A 6,436-nucleotide genomic window follows, 5' to 3' on the forward strand; every position below is an offset into this window, starting at 1 on the left:
GCCTTGTAAGTCACTCTCTGGGGATAAAATGCTCCGGTGTGCCTATTTGAGGATGTAGACGGCCCTGTCCCAATGCACACACGTCCACTCTTGTGCCCCTCAATAGTGCGTTCCTCTCCAGGGATGAGTAGGATGTCCCAATTTTCAAATGTGGACATTGGCCACGCCCCCTTTGCACCCTTGATCCACACTTTGCTAAAGTTTGCATCATAATATCATTCAGTACGATTATACTGACTGCAAAGTCCATAATAAAATGTTATCATTAAAAATGATTTTCTAATAATTTCCAGTCGAGAAATAATAGCATTTGGAATATTTGGGGAAAATCAAATCTTCAATATTAGAACCAAATTTTCATCAATTCCTCTTTTACCCCAAATTAAAGAAGTTCATTTTATGACAACTAATGATATTCATCTGAATTCATTTGAAGTTTTGAGACAAAAACTTAATGTGGACAGTTAAAAATGATAATTTTGTCAAATTATTGCTTGCCAATGATGCAATGCTCCTTGACCCAATTTGGCAATTATTTGCACACGTATGTACTTTGCACCCGAAGCCTTACATCGCACTTCCTCCTAGTGCACTTTGCCGATGACCATAGGGTGCAGTGTGAGTCCTGGGACAGGGTCAAAGCCAAAGGAGAAGTAGATTGGAGTTTCTAAAAATACAGCTTTTTTTTATCCAGAAGAGCTTTCAGACAAGGTTTATGTATGTATCGTTTTGGGTGTTGTACATTTCCACTAAAAGCTAAAGATGGTTGATAATGTTTACGAGACTCCAAAACTAAAAGTTTCCAAGAAGTGAAAAGGAAAGCTAAACCTTATCTTTTAGAACAGACGATCTTTGGGTTCTCACAAGACCCGTTTCATTGTACAGTCAACCTTATAATCGTAAACATTTGTGAAAGGTGACCCCCAGAGTTCATCTGTGTGACAAAGGTAGATTGGTGGATGTGTGAGGATTTTCCCAACAGCAATAACAGACAGAAATGTTTAAATGTTGTATTTTTGATCAGATAGGCATGGAACCACCGCTGATTTGAAAGCAGTGTGAGACATTTAGGAAGATAAAATCTGCTGACGTGTATTTAGCACTTTCAGAAGCCCTGAGTGAGCTGCTTCTTCAACACTATCTGTATCTTTTTCTGGCCTAAACTGGTTCTTTCATTGGTTGCATTGATAAGCATATTTTCTCAAAGTTTACAATTACCTCGAGGCAGTCTCGCCGGTTCCACCGGCCCGGCCCAACGCCGAACCCGGTGCGGTTCCACCGGTGCGGTTCCACCGGCCCGGCCCAACGCCGAACCCGGTGCGGTTCCACCGGCCCAGCCCAACGCCGAACACGCTACTGCATCCGCTTGTGAGAGAGGAGGGAGGGGGGAGATAACGAAAAGACAAAGATACATCATGTGAGGGATCAAGCCAAATGAGTGGAGGAACACAGGCAATTTCCAAAAATAGAGATTCTTTAATTTCCTTTTTGTTTTAAAATATCCTCACAAAAACAGCTCGAGCTCATAAAAGAGGTCAAACAAACAAACTGAAACTAAATAAACTTCTAACTTAACATACTGACTGACTGAAACCATAACCGACCTTTTCAAACAAAGACACACAAGAGTATATGTACACACTGGCTGATCAGACCATATGAACAATAGGGATTACTAGACAAAGATTTACTAACTAAAACTAAAACCACAAATCAGTACAGTCAGATTGTTAATAAACCTAAACACCCTAACCCATAAACCTAACTATTTAACTTCAAACTTAAAGTAATTAACAAATGACAAAATAATAAAATAAAGGAAATTCTTCAGTCCCCTCTTCAGGGAGCTACTGATTTGGTCCCATCAGCTCCTCCTTTATTTAGCTGACAGAACCCCTTCAACCCTGTTTGCCTGTCCCATCTCAGGAAGCAGGAAGTGGAGAACCTCTCAGCACCGGTAAGAGAAAACAAATCAACTTAAATTGAACAAATGAAAGGCATAAAATACAGCAGTTAACTAAATGTGTGCTCTTACAATTAGAACTAATGCATTTAAGCCATCTAAACAATAAATCCCAAGAAATATAAACATAAAAACTGAAATCATAAAAGTGCGTGAGTGTACTAACGTTCACAGTTGTGTGGACATGGATGTGGCCATCACATGCCCCCCCACTCCGTTGTCCTCACAGCGTGAGAGGTAGTCGGCTGTGGTATTTTCTCTGCCAGGGATATGTTGAACCTTGAATCTGAATGGTTGAATGGCAAGATACCATCGGGTTATGCGCCAATTAGTATCCTTCATTCTGTTAAGCCATTCGAGTGCCTTATGATACGTTTGAAGAGTGAATTCTCTCCCCAGCAGATAGTACTTAAATTAATCCAGAGACCACTTTATGGCCAAGGCCTCTTTTTCCACTGTTGCATAGCATCTCTCTCGGGCCTACAGCTTGCGACTGATGTAAGTCACAGGATGCAGCTCCTCTGATGTTCCTTGTAGAAGGACTGCCCCAAACCCCTCTCAGAAGCATCAGTCCGCAGAATGATGTCTCTCTGAAAGTCTGGAGAGTACAAGACTGGTTCCACACTCAAGGAATGCTTAATGTCTTGAAAAGCTGCCCGGGCCTCCGCAGTCCACCGGATTTTGTTGGGGCTATGTGAGCCCGTCTTATCAGTCAATGGCGCTGCCTTTGCAGAAAAGTTGGGGACAAATCCGTGGTAAAATGAGGCCATCCCAAGGAACGACCGCAACTGCTTCCTAGTCTGTGGAACAGGACATGTTTCGATTGCATGAACTTTATCAACCTGGAGCTTAATTATCCCACTCTTGACACCAAATGTGAGGGATCAAGCCAAATGAGTGGAGGAACACAGGCAATTTCCAAAAATAGAGATTCTTTAATTTCCTTTTTGTTTTAAAATATCCTCACAAAAACAGCTCGAGCTCATAAAAGAGGTCAAACAAACAAACTGAAACTCAATAAACTTCTAACTTAACATACTGACTGACTGAAACCATAACTGACCTTTTCAAACAAAGACACACAAGGGTATATGTACACACTGGCTGATCAGACCATATGAACAATAGGGATTACCAGAAGCTCTGGTGTTGTGCACAGTTAACTCCGGTTGTAGCTAGGTTTCTACCTCTGTTAGCTTAGCTCCCACCTCCGCGTTAGCTTTGGGTTAGCTTCAGGTTAGCTTGTAGCTAGTTCGGCCGGGTGTCGTCAGTTGATCCCAGCCTCACAGCCACACCCTCAGCTCTACGTCTCTTCCCTTTTGTTGAATTGTCTGGGCTTGACGGAACCTGTGACACGGTCAAAATGGCGGTGGTGGCCACCTCCCATTTATCTTCAAAAATGTGTTATTGGAGTCTATGGAAACCCATTGTCCAATATTTATATGTCGATGGTACCTGTCCCTTTGACCTGTTCCTTTGACTACAACCAGCAGGCAAGAAAGGTGAGGTGTTTAGTCCAAAGGCACAACAACTGTGGCAGACGGAGTGGGGCTAAAACCTGCAAACCTGGGCAGGCACTTAACTCTTCTGCCACTACAAAAATAAAAAATGTTTTATGTAAAACTTTCTGCTAAGTGAGTGTTACTCCTGTCTTCTTGTTTTCACACTCTCAATTTATTATTTCCACCAAAAAAACTGCATCTCATGACCTGGAAAGGATTGTTTGTGGTCCTGACGTACTCTGCAGGTGTGTGAGGCATTGCCTGTTGTGTGTGGCGCCATATGCCAGAATGAAAACAAAAAACTGGGCCTATTTACAGAATATTCTCACTGTATATTATTTATTTACAGAAATTATTACAGAACTTCACAAAATTTTCAATGAGAAAAAAAGGTATGAATTATAAAAAACAAACATAGGTACATACATCCCTATAAAACCACGTAAAGACGTTTACATTTCTACTGAAGATTAAACTTATTCATACAACATACAGCTTTTCTTTAAATGTTATTTGTCTGTTGTGACATTGCAAATTATCATTAAGAATGTGTGGAACTAAGATTTAAAGGGATTCTAGCAGGTTTGCTTGTTTTTAGCACCCCCTAGTGTCCGTTAACAATAATCCGTGGTCACAGCAAAAGTGAAACTTATCTCCTCGCTGGGCATTTGACTTTTTAACACCTTAAACCAGGGATGCCCAATCCTGGTCCAGCAGGTTTTGTGGTTTCATACTTGATTAAATGGTTGAATCACCTGTGCAGCAACTCCTTGGGCTCCGCACAAGCCGGTTAATCACCTATTGATTGAAATCAGATGTGTTGATGTAGGGTTAAAACTAAGAGCGTTTCTCAATGCCAAGGAACCTCGCCTTGATGTCTTGGCCCCACCCCGGTTGCCTAGGAGATACGTCATTGGGAGTCGACAAGACGTGTTCCAATATTCATGTTCTACCAAGGCGTGTGTTCTCCATTTGTTAGTCGTTTAGATAGCTGAGCGAGGATACACGGGAGGTATCTTGTAGCCTAGCCTTGGTCAAAAATTACCCATAATACACCGCAGTATTTTCAAAAGGACGTCGGATCTGAAGCCGGCAGCTACTTCGGGGACAATTTTCAAATTTAAAAGTAAGTCAACTAATTTTAAAAGGTTTTTTAGATCCAAAGAAGTTATCTATTGTTGGTTAGTTGCTTAGTAGTTGCAGCTTCGATGGCTAGCGGGTAGTAACACACAATTTAAAAAATAAAAGGCTTGTTGTATGTTGTTACAGCTGTTGCTGTTTGTCTCCGAGATCTGACGCTAGAGGACAATCAGTGCATTGCCTCCTTCTCCTACCTGCACAGCTGCACTCACTTGGGCTGATCACCTCCTGAGCAGCATAAAAGGGAGAGCTGCCAGGAGGAAGGGAGAGGATGAGGCACTTGACCTTCTAGACGGCGGTCCAGCTTCGCTTCGGCCTCAGTTGAGGTAGAGGACGGGGTGGAGGGGAGCGAGTAAGGCTGTTCAGCCGGTTGGGTCGGGGGCAGCGAAGCGGGACCGCTCCCAAACATTTGTGAATGTTTGGGAGCATTCGGATGTCTTTTTTCAACGCAAACCCTTGAACATTTTAACAGTGTTAAAGATATAGATTTGGAACTTTGTGTCATTTTAAAATCCTTTTAATCAAATCATTGTTTACAATTTTAACACCTGAAACACATGCCTCTGTGTTACTCCCTGTCCTTCTCCTTATCCACCAATAGAGGGCGTAACATATGTTTATATCGAAACTAATACATAACGTTGTCTCCCATGTCACGTGCCATTACGTGACCGCCGTGGAAGCCGGGGCCACTTGATGCAAGTCTGTTCCTTGTAACCGTTTTCTTTGACCAAGGAAGGATAGGGTCCTCATAAGTAAGGCACCTGGCCTCGCATGGCCAGGCGCCTTGACATTGAGAAACACCCTAAAACTTGCTGGACGCCGCCCAGCCCTCCAGGACCAGGTTGGGGCACCCCTGCCTTAAGTCTTAGGCACACTGGAGGGAGACGCGTCGCGTTGCACCCACGATTTTGAGAAGTTAAGAGGTCACACAGGACGTGCTGCACTTCTTGGAAAGTCGCACAACAGTCACAACATCACTCAGGACTTGAGAACAGGAAGCGGGAAGTGACTCTATTGTTTATATGTGATTAGACTTGTCGTCGTGTTTTGTGAGATTAATTAATAAAAAAATTGGTACGTACGCTATCTATTAGAATATTTTAAGATTAATAGTACTTTAAAGTTATCAAAACTGCGGTTGGATTTGTGCCGTAAAGCCGTCGTAACGTCTGTTGAAAAGAACTCCCCAATGTTTTAAACAAAGATAGATAGAACTGGTGCTAATCTTCAGCGCCTCAGTGTGGCCGTTCTAGGTAGCGGAGCTCCCCGTGTAGTCACTCTCAATAACTATAATGGCTTCTATTTTAAAAAATGGTGCAGTTGCGATGCGGCACGACACGGCGTGTGTGCCTCCGGTGTGCCCCAGGCTTTAATCTAACAGCTGAAAATGTCTCCTCAGCCTTCGTTAGTTTCTATAGGAGCAAGTCACCACTAAATGAAACAAATCAGCTGTGTTGATGATCTAAAACATGCAGGAAAAGTGCTGGGAGCAGACTGCAATGCCAGGTATGTCAGCTCAATTTTATTCTAGGTCAGCATATGGCAGCCTGACACTCTAAAGTTGCAAATATGGTATTCTGGCCACAGAGGTCATTTTAACACATACTGGCTCAAGGAAATCATTAAAAATATGAAAAGGTTGCATGCTATCCCTTTAATGGTGGTGTAAAACATTTTATGTTTGCTCTTGCTCATTAATTGATGGTTGAGAAACGGAAAACTGATGATCACTTGTGTTTAGAGCGGACGATAAGGGTCTTTTGCATTGATGTAACACTGTCACTTATTCATTTCCTTTCTTTGCTGGAAAAAATGTTCAGGTTTTTTT

Source organism: Nothobranchius furzeri, chromosome 14 (genome assembly GCF_043380555.1).
Source record: "Nothobranchius furzeri strain GRZ-AD chromosome 14, NfurGRZ-RIMD1, whole genome shotgun sequence".
Lineage (NCBI taxonomy): Eukaryota > Metazoa > Chordata > Actinopteri > Cyprinodontiformes > Nothobranchiidae > Nothobranchius > Nothobranchius furzeri.